Source organism: Somniosus microcephalus, chromosome 9 (genome assembly GCF_052327205.1).
Source record: "Somniosus microcephalus isolate GS21.2 chromosome 9, FLI_Smic_1.0, whole genome shotgun sequence".
NCBI classification, from domain to species: domain Eukaryota; kingdom Metazoa; phylum Chordata; class Chondrichthyes; order Squaliformes; family Somniosidae; genus Somniosus; species Somniosus microcephalus.
Window position 1 is genome coordinate 54,099,148 of NC_140995.1, and position 14,748 is coordinate 54,113,895.

The 14,748-nt window shown below is 47.5% G+C and overlaps 1 protein-coding gene across 7 annotated transcripts in view; it reads left to right on the forward strand.

The window, feature by feature from the left end:
* The window catches only part of fam135a (family with sequence similarity 135 member A), a 305,872-nt gene that overhangs the window by 243,474 nt on the left and 47,650 nt on the right, over nt 1–14,748 (forward strand). The window lies entirely within an intron of this gene.

The following is a 14,748-nucleotide window of genomic DNA, read 5'->3' on the forward strand; positions in this document are numbered from 1 at the left end:
TATCAAAAACAGCAGTGGTCCTAGCACTGAACCTTGGGAAACTTCACTGTATGCCTCCCTCCAGTCCAAAAAACAGCCATTCACCACAACTCTGTTTTCTATCCCTTAGCCAATTTTGCATCCATGCTGCTACTGCCTCTTTTATCCCATGGGCTTCAATTTTGCTAACAAGCCTAGCATGTACTTTTTCAAACGCCTTTTGAAAGTCCATATACACAACATCAACGGTACTGCCCTCTTCCATCCTCTCTGTTACCTCATCAAAAAACTCGTATTCAAACACGATTTTCCCTTCACACATCCGTGCTAGCTCTCCTTTATTAGTCCGTGCTTGTCCAAGTGGCTTAGTTTTCTCCCGGATAATAGTTTCCCCACCATCGACGTTAAACTGACTCGCCTGTAATTGCCAGGTTTATTTTTCCCTTTTTTTGAACAACAGTGCAACATTTGCAATCCTCTACGGGGTAGGACATTTAGGACAGAGATGAGGAGAAATTTCTTCACTCAGAGGGTGGTGAACCTGTGGAATTCTCTACCACAGAAGGCCGTGGAGGCCAAGTCACTGAATATATTTAAGAAGGAGATAGATAGATTTCTAGACGCAAAAGGCGTCAAGGGGTATGGGGAGAGAGCGGGAATATGGTATTGAGATAGAGGATCAGCTATGATATTGAATGGCGAAGCAGGCTTGAAGGGCCTACTCCTGCTCCTATGTTTCTAGCCCTTTGGCATCACACCTGTATCTAAGGAGGATTGGAAGATTGTAGCCAGCACCTCTGCAATTTTTACCCTTGCTTCCTTCAGCAACCTAGGATGTATCCCAACCGGACTGGGTGACTTATCCACTTTAATTACCACCAGCCTGTCTAGTACCTCCTTTATTTTTGTCTCGTCCAGTATCCCAGCAACCTCTTCATTTACCATAGCTTTAGCAAAGTCCTCTTTGGTAAACCGCGATGCAAAGTACTCATTTAGTACCTTAGCCATATCTTCTGCCTTCACCACTAGTTCTCCATTTTGGTCCCTAATAGGCCCCTTCTTCTTCTTAGGCGGAACCGAGGATGACTTGCTTCCACACTAAAAATGAGTTCTCAGGTGACTGATGAGTCCAATGCGGGACCTACAGTCTCTGTCACAGGTGGGGCAGACGGTGGTTGAAGGGGCAGGTGGGTGGGGTGCTTGGGTTGACGTGCGCTCCTTCCGCTGTTTGCGCTTGGCTTCCGCTTGCTCCTGGTGAAGAAACTCGAGGTGTTCGGCGCCTTCCCGGATGCTTCTCCACTTTGTGCGGTCTTGGGCCAGGGATTCCCAGGTGTCAGTGGGGATGTTGCAATTTTTCAAGGAGGCTTTGAGGGTGTCCTTGAAGCATTTCCTCTGCCCACCTGGAGCTCTCTTGCCTTATCGGAGCTCCGAGTAGAGCGCTTGTTTTGGGAGTCTTGTATCGGGCATGCGGACGATGTGGCCCGTCCTACGGAGCTGATCGAGCGTGGTCAAAGCTTCGATGCTGGGGATGTTGGCCTGAGCGAGAACACTGATGTTGGTGCGCCTATCCTGCCAATGGATTTGCAGGTTCTTGCGGAGGTAGCGTTGGTGGTACCTCTCCAATGCTTTGAGGTGCCTGCTGTACATGGTCCATACAGGTGGGCGGGTATCACTACTGCTCTGTAGACCATGAGCTTGGTGCTGGGTTTGAGGTCCTGGTCTTCAAATACTCCCTTCCTCAGGCGACCGAAGGCTGCACTGGCACACTGAAGGCGGTGTTGGACTTCGTCATCGACGTCTGCCCTTGTTGATAGTAGGCTCCTGAGGTATGGAAAGTGGTCCACGTTGTCCAAGGCCTGGTCATGGATTTTGATAATCGGGGGGCAGTACTGTGTGACGGGGGCAGGTTGGTAGAGGACCTTTGTCTTACGGATGTTTAGTGTAAGGCCCGTGCTCTCGTACACTTCGGTGAAGGTGTTGACGATGGTTTGAAGTTCGGTCTCTGTGCGCAGACGCAAGCATCGTCTGCATACTGTAATTCGATGACAGAGGATGGGATGACCTTGGATCTGGACTGGAGGCGATGGAGGTTGAACAGTTTCCCGTTTGTCCTGTAGGTTAGCTCCGCTTCAGCGGGGAGCTTACCGAGGGTGAGATGGAGCATTGTAGTCAGGAAGATCGAGAAGAGCGTTGGTGCAATGACACAGCCTTGCTTGACCCCGGTCTGTACGTGAATTGGGTCTGTGGTGGATCCGTTGGTCAGGATCACGGCTTGCATGTCGTCGTGAAGCAGGCGGAGGATGGCGACAAACTTTTGAGGGCAGCCGAATTTGAGGAGGACACTCCATAATCCCTCACGATTGGCAGTGTCAAAGGCCTTTGTGAGGTCAAAGAAGGCCATGTACAGCGGTTGGTGCTGTTCCCTGCATTTCTCTTGTAGTTGACACGCGGTGAAGATCATGTCCATTGTGCCCCTTAGTGGGCGGAATCCGCATTACGACTCTGGGAGGAGCCCTTCAGCCACTGGGAGAAGGCGATTGAGGAGGATTCTTGCGATGATTTTCCCTGTGGCAGACAGCTGGGAGACTCCTCTGTAATTACTGCAATCGAACTTGTCACCTTTCTTGAAGATGGTCACGATTACGGTGTCTCTGAGATCCCCTGGCATGCTCTCCTTCCAGATAAGAGAAATTAGTTCATGTATTCGCGCCAATAGTGCTTCTCCGCCATGTTTTAGCGCCTCGGCGGGGATTCCATCTGCTCCTGAGGTCGCCTTGTTCTTCAGTTGTTGGATGGCCTTTTCAACCTCATGCCGGGCTGGGGATGTGCTGAGGTGGTGGCGGGTAGCATGTTGCGGGACGGAGTTGAGGACACTCGCGTCGAAGACAGAGTCTCGGTTAAGGAGATCTTCGAAGTGCTCCTTCCAGCGAGCACTGACTGCTTCTCTGTCTTTGATGAGTACCTCTCCATTCTTGGCCCGCAGTGGGGTAGGACCTTGGGTGCTTGGGCCGTAGGCGGTCTTGACTGCGCTAAAGCATCCACACACGTTGTGGTTGTCGGCTAGCTGATGGATGATATCCTGCGCTTTCTCCACCCACCATCTGTTCTTTAGGTCGCGAGCTTTTTGTTGGACCTCGGCCTTCAGGCGTCCGTAGAGCTGCTTTCTTGCTCTCGAGTTCTGTTGCTGTTTCCAGATCAGGAATGCCTTGCGCTTGCGGCCTATTAGCTCCTGGATCTCCTGGTCCTTCTCATCGAACCAGTCTTGGTGTTTCCTGGTCGAGTGAATTTTACTTGAACAAACTGCACACTTTCCTTTTTTATATACTTGTAAAAGTTCTTACTGTCTGTTTTTATATTTCTTGCTAACCTACTCTCATAAGCTATCTTCTTTTTTTAGCAATTTTTTAGAATCAATAAGATCTGATTGTTGCCTCCAAGGAACAATCATAGTTTGAGGAAATCTCCCAGAAATATGATAGGTTTTCTGCACTTTGTACCTTTTATGTTAGGGGAATTTGAATAAAATGCAACCTTGGTTCCAGCAGTCACCATTGTTAATGAAATGTTGGGGCTTGACAGCCTTTAAACCAGCCATCCACCCCTGCTGTGTTAACTGATCTCGAGCCTGGGCAATAGGGATACTACAATTGAGCTCTGTGTCCTCAGCTAAGGAACGGAAACATGCAGTCATTTCCCACGCTTAATCGCAACTCGTCATGCCTGCTGGAAAGTCTAGATATCTGAATCGGATTAGAAACATAGAAAAATAGGAGTAGGAGTAGGCCATTCGGCCCTTCGAGCCTGCTCTGCCATTCAATATGATCATGGCTGATCCTCTATCTCAATACCATATTCCTGCTCTCTCCCCATACCCCTTTATGCCTTTTGTGTCTAGAAATCTATCCATCTCCTTCTTAAACATATTCCGTGACTTGGCCTCCACAGCCTTCTGCGGTAGAGAATTCCACAGGTTCACCACCCTCTGAGTGAAGAAATTTCTCCTCACCTCAGTCCTAAATGTCCTACCCCATATCCTGTGACTGTGACCCCTCGTTCCAGACCCCCCAGTCCCTGCATCTAGTCTGTCTAGCCCTGTCAGAATTTTATATGTTTCAATGAGATCCCCTCTCATTCTTCTAAACTCTAGTGAATACAGGCCTAGTCGACCCAATCTCTCCTCATACGACAGTCCTGCCATCTCAGGAATCAGTCTGGTGAACCTTTGCTGCACTCCCTCTATGGCAAGTATATCCTTTCGTAGGTAAGGAGACCAAAACTGCACACAGTGCTCCAGGTGTGGTCTCACCAAGGTCCTGTACAACTGTAGTAAGACATCCTTGCTCCTGTACTCAAATCCTCTTGCAATGAAGGCCAACATACCATTTGCCTTCCTAACTGCTTGCTGTACCTGCATGTTTGCTTTCAGTGACTGGTGTACAAGGACACCCAGGTCCCTTGTACATCAGCAGTTCCCAATCTATCACCATTTAAATAATACTCTACCTTTCTGTTTTTCCTACCGAAGTGGATAACTTCATATTTATCCACGTTATACTGCATCTGCCATGTATTTGCCCACTCACTCAACTTGTCTAAATCGCCTTGAAGCCTCTTTGCATCCTCCTCACAACTCTCAATCCCACCTAGTTTTTTGTCGTCAGTAAACTTGGAAATATTACATTTGGTTCCCTCATCCAAATCATTGATATATATTGTGACTAGCTGGGGCCCAAGTACTGATCCCTGCGGTACCCCACTAGCCTGCCACCCCAAAAAAGAACCATTTATTCCTACTCTCTGTTTCCTGTCTATTAACCAATTTTCAAACCATGCCAGTATATTACCCCCAATCACATGTGCTTTAATTTTGCACACTAACCTCTTATGTGGGACTTTATCAAAGGCCTTCTGAAAATCCAAATACACCGCTTCCACTAGTTCTCCCTTATCTATTCTATCAGTTACATCCTCAAAAAAAACTCCAGTAGGTTTGTCAACCATTAGATGGTTGTGCTATCACCCATGCTCAAGTTAACCTGTTGATGTACTATCTAAGCTCTTGCATGAAGAATAACTGCTACGTAAGGTACCAGAGAATGGTCATTGCTTGTAAATCCATACTTTAGTATGAGTTAGTCCCCTTTAGGAAAGCAGGTGAGAAAAATGGAGAGAAAGCAATTTAAAAATTAGTCTCAGCAGATATTATGTGAAGCAATATATAGTTCTGCTTTACATGTTGTCTATTGTCATGATTTCAGTGTTGTCATTGCTGTGTGGGAGATCCCCTCCAAATATCAGCATGTTCCCGGGGATCCCCTGCCCTTCTACTTTCAAAAGACGTTGTCCGCTACCCAGAAGGAAACAGTACTATCACTGCAAAAACATTTAATTAATATACAGTGTGACAGGCATAGGCCTAGAAATTCCATCCGTTGCACCTGTTGCTTGGGCTCTGGGCCCAGTAGGCCCGGCTTCGGCCTGCACCACCTCGGCATGAGCAGCAGCAGTCTGGGCTGGCTGGCTGACGGGCAACAGCAAGGTTACTGGCAGAGTGGCATTGATGGTAGGATGAATGTTGTCATTCTGAGAGAGGACAGCAGGATTGGACTCCACGGTGCCACTGCCACTCCCCCCGGGGCAGTGCCTCAGCAATCATAGTAACCTGCTGGAGTACAGACTGCTGAGACACCCTGCAAGCCTCTTTCCACACAGCTAAACCCAGCCATGATGGCAGCAGTCTGTGCTTGCATGACTTCAGTCTGAGCTTCTATTGCAGCACTCAGACGTTGGGTGGCTTATGCTTGTGCTGCAATGGAAGCTGAGACTTCGTCCATCAGATGCTGCATGATGGTTGGGTCCACAAGTACATTAACGGGATTGCCCAGCCATTCCATAGTGGAAAGGATGGGCGCCAAGCTCTGCCCAAAGCCCTGTGCAAGGCTGGAGCAAGACTCCTTCATGCTTCTTGATATTGAATTCAGGCTTTCTGACAGGCCTGCCAATCCACCAAGGATTCATTGTGCATACCCATTAGCGTTCTTCTGTAGGCCACCCCATCAAGGTATTCATTGAGTACTGTGCAGCAGAACTCGTGTGCGACTTCACCATCCGGGGAGCTGGCACCTGAGCTACCCTTACCCCTGCCCCGGCTGCAGGCCACTCGTGCCTGGCGTGATTCCCTCTAATTTTTTTATTTTATTTTGTTTATGGGATGTGGGTGTCACTGGCAAGGCTAGCATTTATTGCCCATCCCTAATTGCCCCTGAGAAGGTGGTGGTGAGCCGCCTTCTTGAATCGCTGCAGTCCGTGTGGTGAAGGTACTCCCACAGTGCTGTTAGGTAGGGTGTTCCAGGATTTTGACCCAGTGATGATGAAGGATCAGCGATATACTTCTAAGTCAGGATGGTGTGTAACTTGGAGGTGGTGGTGTTCCCATGCGCCTGCTGCCCTTGTCCTTCTAGGCGGAAGAGGTTGCGGGTTTGGGAGGTACTGTCAAAGAAGCCTTGGCGAGTTGCTGCATTGCATCTTGTAGATGGTACACACTGCAGCCATGGTACTCCGGTGGTGGAGGGAGTGAATGTTTAAGGTGGTTTTAGATGGGGTGCCAAACAAGTGGGCTGTTTTGTCCTGGATGGTGTTGAGCTTCTTGAGTGTTGTTGGAGCTGCACTCATCCAGGCAAGTGGAGAGTATTCCCCCTCACTCCTGACTTGTGCCTTGTAAATGGTGGAAAATCTTTGGGGAGTCAGGAGGTGAGACACTCGCTGCAGAATACCTAGCCTCTGACCTGCTCTTGTTGCCACAGTATTTATGTGGCTGGTCCAGTTAAGTTTCTGGTTAATGGTGAGCCCCAGGATGTTGATGGTGGGAGATTCGGTGATGGTCATGCCATTGAATGTCAAGGGGCGGTGGTTAGACTCTCACTTGTTGGAGATAGTCATTGCCTGGCACTTGTGTGGCGCGAATGTTACCTGCCACTTATCAGCCCAAGCCTGAACGTCGTCCAGGTCTTGCTTTCGGGCATAGACTGCTTAATTATCTGAGGAGTTGTGAATGGCACTGAACACTGCAGTCATCAGCGAACATCCCCATTTCTGACCTTATGTTGGAGGGAAGGTCATTGATGAAGCAGCTGAAGATGGAGGTGTGCTGCATTGAGCAGTTGTGAGGTTAGTGGTGCAGGTGGTGGGATATGGCATTTGAATATGAATTCACTGACCTTGACCATGCACGTGAGGTCATTAAACTTCTTCCTGCACTGAGTCCAGGTCCTCGCAGCTATACTGCTGGCATTGACCACATTGGCTATCTGCTCCCACTACACACTCATCTGTTGGCTGGAGGGCCTCCAGGCCCCCTGTGGGAAGAGACCACTTTCCTGGAGTTGACCTGGACCAACAGTGCTGCATCTGCAAATCTCTGAGCCCTTTCTCTGGCCTGCTGAGCCATTACATAATCTTGTTTTCCTTATAGCAACCTTCACAATCACTTCCACCACTTGTTGCAGGCAGAAGGCACCTCCCCTTTAAGAAGCGCAGGCTAACTTTAATTGAAGCTAAGCTCGCTCGAACTTGGGTGCCCCCTGCTGAGTGTTCAGCCACTCAGCAGGGCGTTCAACACTTGAATTTTACGTGCTGCCTGCAGTCCTCCGAACGGGCGCTATCTCATCGCAATCCAGCGTCCTTTTTCAGGGGATATCGAATTTCTAATGTGCTAGTAAGTTATAAATATAGAAATTTGGCAAAACAAAAAAAGTTTGGTGACCCTGGAGTCTGGCGGCCCCAGTTTGAGAATTTGACAAATTGTGATGTGACAAATTTTATACTAACTGCCTATTTATGAAAACTGATGTTTTGTACAGTTTTAATACGCCAAGTTTTAATGTGAATGTCCAGTCACATGCTAATGAAATAAACAAATGTAAAAAGTGGTTTTGAGTGTTGGGTCATGTTAAATTCATCTTTTTTGTAAAAAAGCATTTTTTCATGAGTTCTATGCTCTGGAAGTTGGCAAGATTTTATTTTTTCTAAGGATGTGGGTGACGTTGTTAATTAAGGCTGCATTTATTGTCCATCGCCAGTCCCCCTCAGGAGGTGATGATAGGCTGGTTTGAACCACTGCAGTCCTTGTGGTGATGAAAGTCCAAGTTAGGGTGGGGTGTGGCTTGGAGGGGAATTTGGAGGTGATGTTCCCACAACACCGCTGCTCTCAGCCTTAGTGATAGAGGCTGCAGTGTAGGGTGGAGCTGTAAAAGTATCTTTAGTGCATTGCTGCAGTGCATCCTGCCCCTGGTTTTCTCTTTCCTCCCCCCCCACCCCAAAAAGAATAAATTTCTGGCTATAAACAGGGATGAAGGTTAGAAAGGCAAATAAAGATCAAATACTCCATAGAACAGGATGGTTTATGAGCTCCTGAAATCATGGGAAATGTCTCGTCATAATAGATATGTGAAGAGAAAAGATTGGTAAAGTCAAGCGTAGGTCCCTTGCAGTCAGAAACAGGGGAATTTATAATGGGGAGCAAAGACATGGCAGACCAATTAAATACATACTTTGGTTCTATCTTCACAAAGGAGGACACAAATAACCTCCCAGAGATGTTGGGGAACATAGGGTCTAATGAGAGGGAGAAACTGAATGAAATCAGTATTTGTAGGGAAATGGTGTTAGGGAAATTGACGGGATTGAAGGCCGATAAATCCCCAGGGCCTGATAATCTACATCCTAGGGTACTTAAGGAAGTGGCCCTAGAAATAGTAGATGCATTGCTGGTCATCTTCCAAAATTCTATAGACTCTGGAACAGTTCCCATGGATTGGAGGATAGCTAATGTAACCCCACTATTTAAATAAGGTGGTAGAGAGAAAACAGGGAATTATAGACCGGTAAGCCTGACCTCAGTAGTGGGGAAAATGCTAGAGTCCATTATAAAAGATGTAATAGCAGAGCACTTGGAAAACAGCGACAGGATCGGATAAAGTCAACATGGATTTACAAAAGGTAAATTATGCTTGACTAGTCTACTGGAATTTTTTGAGGATGTAACTGGTAGAACAGATAAGGGAGAACCAGTGGATGGTGGTGTATTTGGACTTTCAGAAGGCTTTCGATAAGGTCCCGCATAAGAGACTAGTGTGCAAAGTTAAAGCACATGGGATTGGGGGTAAGGTACTGACTTGGATAGAAAACTGGTTGGCAGACAGGAAGCAAATAGTTGGAATAAACGGGTCTTTTTCCGAGTGGAAGGCAGTGACTAGTGGGGTACCGCAGGGATCGGTGCTAGGACCCCAGTTATTCACTATATATTAATGATCTAGACGAGGGAACTAGATGGAATATCTCCAAGTTTGCAGATGACACAAAGCTGGGTGGGTGTGTGTGCTGTGAGGAGGATGCAGAGAAACTCCAGGTTGGGCGATTGGGCAGATGCAGTATAATGTGGATAAATGCGAGGTTATCCACTTTGGTGGCAAAAACAGGAAGGCAGATTATTATCTGAACGGCAATAGATTGGGAAAAGGGGAAGTGCAATGAGACCTCGGTGACCTTGTGCACCAGTCGCTGAAGGTAAGCATGCAGGTGCAGCAGGTGGTTAAGAAATGGCCTTCATAGCGAGATGATTCGAGTACAGGAGCAAGGATGCCTTACTGCAGTTGTACAGGGCCTTGGTGAGACCACACCTTGAGTATTGTGTGCAGTTTTGGTTGCCTTATCTGAGAAAGGATGTTCTTGCCATGGAGGGAGTGCAGCGAAGATTCACCAGACTGATACCTGGGATGGCAGGAATGACGTATGAAGAGAGATTGGGTCGATTGGGCTTATATTCGCTAGAGTTTAGAAGAATGAGAGGGGATCTCATTGAAACTTATAAAATTCTAACAGGTCTAGACAGACTAGATGCAGGAAGGCTGTTCCCGATGGCGGGAAAGTCCAGAACCAGGGGTCACAGTCTAAGGATAAGGGGTAAGCCATTTAGGACTGAGATGAGGAGGAATTTCTTCACCCAGAGAGTGGTGAACCTGTGGAATTCTCTACCACAGTTGAGGCCAATTCATTAAATATATTCAAGAAGGAGTTAGATATATTTCTTAAGGCTAAGGGGATCAAGGGATATGGGGAGAAAGCAGGGACAGGGTACTGAATTTGGATGATCAGCCATTGAATGGCAGAGCCGGCTCGAGGGGCCAAATGGCCTACTCGTCCTATTTTCTATAAATGCAGCCAAAGATCAATAACTGATTGTAATGTTAGATATTCTGGTCTTACCAGCATGCATGCTCAGTGGAAGGAATGGTCTTCATGGACTAAATGTGCTTTTTGTCTTGGATGCTGCTTTATGTAGTAATCCCTAGTTGTGTCAGGTTTACTCCCACAAATTATTATTTAGCTAACCTTTTAATCCATCTCGTCAGTGTAAGGCTTGAATAGTTTACCAATTAGACGTGTGGAAGACCTGATGTGAAAACAGTACAGCCCATTATAATGCACCTCAAAAGTAAAGTGAATGTGCTTATAATACTACATATTAATGGTTCCCTTTACATTCAGATTGTATTTGGGTTAAGGAAGGTACAGGACAAATTTAAACTACTGACAATAGCTGAATATCTCTTACTGATCAAATTATCTCAATAGTTTTCAAACTTTTCTAACTGTGGAACTCACTGCCCATTCCTAGGGACTCCCATCCTAACTTCCAAAAGGCCATGTTAGCTACCAAAAAAGAAAACAATGCTGTAATTGCAGATGTTTTTGCTCATTTACACTAGCAGAAAAAACATGCTGGAAGCTAACACTAGAGAGAAATAAAGAATTCACGAGACAGTGTGCTCTCAGCATATGGTATGCCTTGCCACAAACTAATGAATCTGACGGCCTTGTGAACGTTCTGAGATTCCCTTGTAGATCCTCATATGAAAACCTGTAGATTAGTGGTATTGTATCTCTCAATCATCGTCCATTGTTTCAGCCCGGGAAAATATTTCACAGCTTGTTTTGTGAAACAGCATAGCATGATTAGAGCAACAGTATCGCTATTTTATTTGTGCTTGCAAAGCAGTGACCAACTGTGACTTGGAGTTGCTGTGCTGTGCCTCTTTCTGCCTGCCTGACGGTGGGCGGAAGTTAACAGATAGTGTTACATTCCCCAGCACTTTAAACATCTAAATCTGTCATTTTAAACAGGAGCACATTTAAAGTGTCAGTGAGCAGTGCACATGTTGAGTACTACACCAACTGGTAATTTCTTCCATGGTCAGGCAGTTGAGTAGAACAAGGCAAAGAAGCGAGTGAATGGAGAGATGCAGGTTATCAAGATCAGATGTTGTAATCAGTCCACCGTATAAAAAAAACATTTCAGTTGCTAACATAGACTGCCATCTTAGGAAAACAACAACTTGCATTTATATAGCGCGTTTAACATAGGAAAAAGTTCTACAGCAATTCACAGGAGTGTAATCAGAGAAAAATTGACACAGAGCCAAAGAAAGGGATATTAGAACAGGTGACTAAAGGCTTGGTCAAAGAAGTAGGTTTTCAGGAGCGTCTTAAAGGAGGAGAGTGGGGCGGAGAGATTTAGGGAGGAAATTTTGGAGCTTAGGGCCTAGGCGGCTGATGGCACGGCCGCCAATGGTGAGGCGAAGGAAGTGAGGGATGCACAAGAGGCCAGCGTTGGAAAAGGGTTGTAGGGCCAGAGGAGGTTACAGAGATAGGGAGGAGCGAGACCAAGGAGGGATTTGGTTACCAGGATGAGAATTTTTAAACCAAGCCATTGGTGGACCGGGAGTCAATGTAGGGGTGATGAGTGAACGGGACTTAGTGTGTGTTAGAGGAGTATGGCAAGAAGAGTTTTGGATGAGTTCAAGTTTATGGAGGGTAAAAGATGGAAGGCCGACCAGGAGAGCATTGCAACAGTCAAGTCTGGAGGTAACAAATGCACGGATGTGGGTTTCAGCAGCAGATGAACTGAGGCGGGGTGGAGACGGGTAATGTTAGAGGTGGAAGTAGGTGGTCTTTGTGAGAGGATACGGGATCGTAAGCTCCACTTGGTCAAATAGGACGTTGAGGTTGCGAACAGTCTGCTTCAGCCTGAGATAGTGTCCAGGAAGGGGGGTGGAATTGTTGGCTTGGGAACGGCATTTGTGGCGGGAGTCAAAGACCAAGACTTTGGTCTTCTGAATGTTTTAATTGGAGGACATTTCAGCTCATCCAGGACTGGATGTTGGGCAAGAAGTCTGATAACACGAGGCAGTGGAAGGGTTGAGAGGGTTGGTGGTGATATAGAGTTGGGTATCATCAGCACACGTGGAACCTGATGCCGTGTCTTCAAATGATGTCACCAAGGGGTAACATGTAGATGAGAAATAGAAAGGAGCCAAGGATAGATTCTTGGGGGACTCTAGATGTGACACTGTGGGAGTGGGAAGAGAAGCCATTGCAGGAGATTCTCTGGCTATTTCTGAATAGGTAAGCGTGAAACCAGGCTAGGTCAGTCTCACTCAGTTGGTTAACAGGGCTGGAATTTTAATTTGGAAGCGGGTAGGTTGCGTTGAGGGCTGGGAAGCAGTCAGGAAACCAGGGACAATGGGTTTCTAGCGGGCCCTGCCAAATTTAATGGGCCTGATTAGCATTTCAAATCACTGATTCTCGCCTGTAGACAGCCAAGTGGCAAGGCTGTCGGGCGGGTAGGCCTGTGGCACCGGGCGGGTAGGCCTGTGGCACCAGGCCGCAAATAGGAGGAAGGGAGGGTGGGGATCGGAGTCTGGACGGGGATCGGGGCAGGTCAGAAGGTGATCGGGTGGGGGGAGGTCAGAGGGGGATCGGGGTGCGAAGGAGATCAGAAGGTGAAATGGGGGGGTCAGGTCGGAAACCTGGAAGAGGATCGGGGGATGTTGGGGGGGGCAGGTCAGAGTGGGGTAGGGGGCCGGAGGGGGATCAGGGATCGGAGGCCGGGGGTGATTGAAGACCGGAGGCCTTGAGGGGGGTGGGCGTCGAATGCCTTGGGGGCAGATCAGAGGCCTTCGGAGGAGATCGGAAGGGACGGGGGGTGTGTCCAATCGTGGGGGATTGGCGAGGCAGGGACGATGGGCGACCCGCCTCCTGAGAGCGGGTTGGCCTTCCGCCCCCGTCCCGCCACCATTAAAACCTTGAGGCGGGTTGATGTTAGGATTTTGTGACGGAAATATTTCCGATAAGACTGGGGGGACTTTTAGCCTTAAAAAAAAGGGTGGTTTGGGCACATGGGGGTAGTTAAAGTCTTAAAAATGTGAATCCTGACCTAAACCCATATCCAATCCGTCTAGTTCCGGTTTGGGCGGGGTGGGCAATCCATCAGCTTCCAGGAGGCAGGTCATCTATTTAAATATTATAATGAGGCTGGAAGCCTCTTTAATCTGTATTTTGTATTTAACTTTAGCTGGTCGGATTTTGCGACCTCGTGAAACCCGCCAGCTAAAGCAAGTCGAGGACTGCTGGATCCAGGAGGTAAGTGCCTTTACACTTATCTCCTGAATCCAGGGTCCCTACCTAAGCTATCACCCCACGAGGCCCTCCCTGTGCTGGTCCTCCAGCCCCCGATCACTTCAGACCTCCGCCCCCGCTCCTCCAGCCGGTCGACAATGTTCTGTACCCCTCCCCGCAGTGCTTGTCCCGGCCAATGATGGCTTTTCTGGACTCCCCCTGCTCCTTTTGGCCGGCCCACAATGTCCTGGACCCCGCCTCTGTGCTGGTTCTGGCCCGCAATTATGATGTTCTGGACCCCCCTCCGTGCTGGTCCCAGCTCGTGATCTTGATGTTCCGGCCCCACCCCCCCACCAGCTCCTCTGGCCGACCCTCCCTCCCTTCTCTATGCGGCCTAGCACCGCAGGCCTACCCACCCGGAGCCAGCCAGCCTCTTATGTTGCCTGGCCTGCTGAGTTTTTCCAGCATTTTCTGTTGTTATTTCGGATTGCCAGCATCTGCAGTATTTTGCTATCAGCCTCTTAATCTGGCTGGCTGCGGGTGGGAAACGGAGGTTTCCAATTCAAATTCCAATTCGGCAGAGTCTGCGGAAAACCCGTTCTCCCAGGTTTCCCGACCGTCTCTAAGGCCCCCCCAAACCCCTAACCCGCCTTCTCCATTAAAATTCAGCCCGACGAGTCTGTTACTGATTGGCAAATATAAACATTAAGGTGGAAAACCATGATCTGCTGGATATAAGGCAAGATGATACCCTGATGGAGTCAAATATTTTGCTCTGGACAGGTAGCAGTGGAAGAAAGGGGTTGCCTCGTGCCACTAGGCACAGGACAGTCTAACTAACTAACCTTTAAAAGCAAAAGGAGAAATTAGCTGATCTTGTACAACTGCAGTCGCCAAATACAGCAAAAGTGCTAAGGGCTTGTATTTTGTAATGTATGCTAAATGGTTATGCCAGATGCATTTCTTTTATGTTCATCCTAGAAAAACAACCAAGAAAACAAAATATTAATGTGAACAGTGGCAATTTATCAAAGGACTGTACCATTATTAAATTTGTAGGGAAGTTCTGCATAAAAGTTCTGTCTTGCAAAGACCCTCATAAGCATTAAATAACCAGCTTTTTAATAATTTCCAAATATCTAAGTGCAGTTATGTATATAAGGTGCATTTAATAATCAGTTACAAAGATACAAGTCAGCAACTGCAATAGAATAATTTTTTTTTTCCTCTTTATTTCTCTTGAGTCTCTTTCATTTCTCTGTGTAGGGATTTATTTATATGAACAGGGTATAAATTAATTTATCCACCTACTGT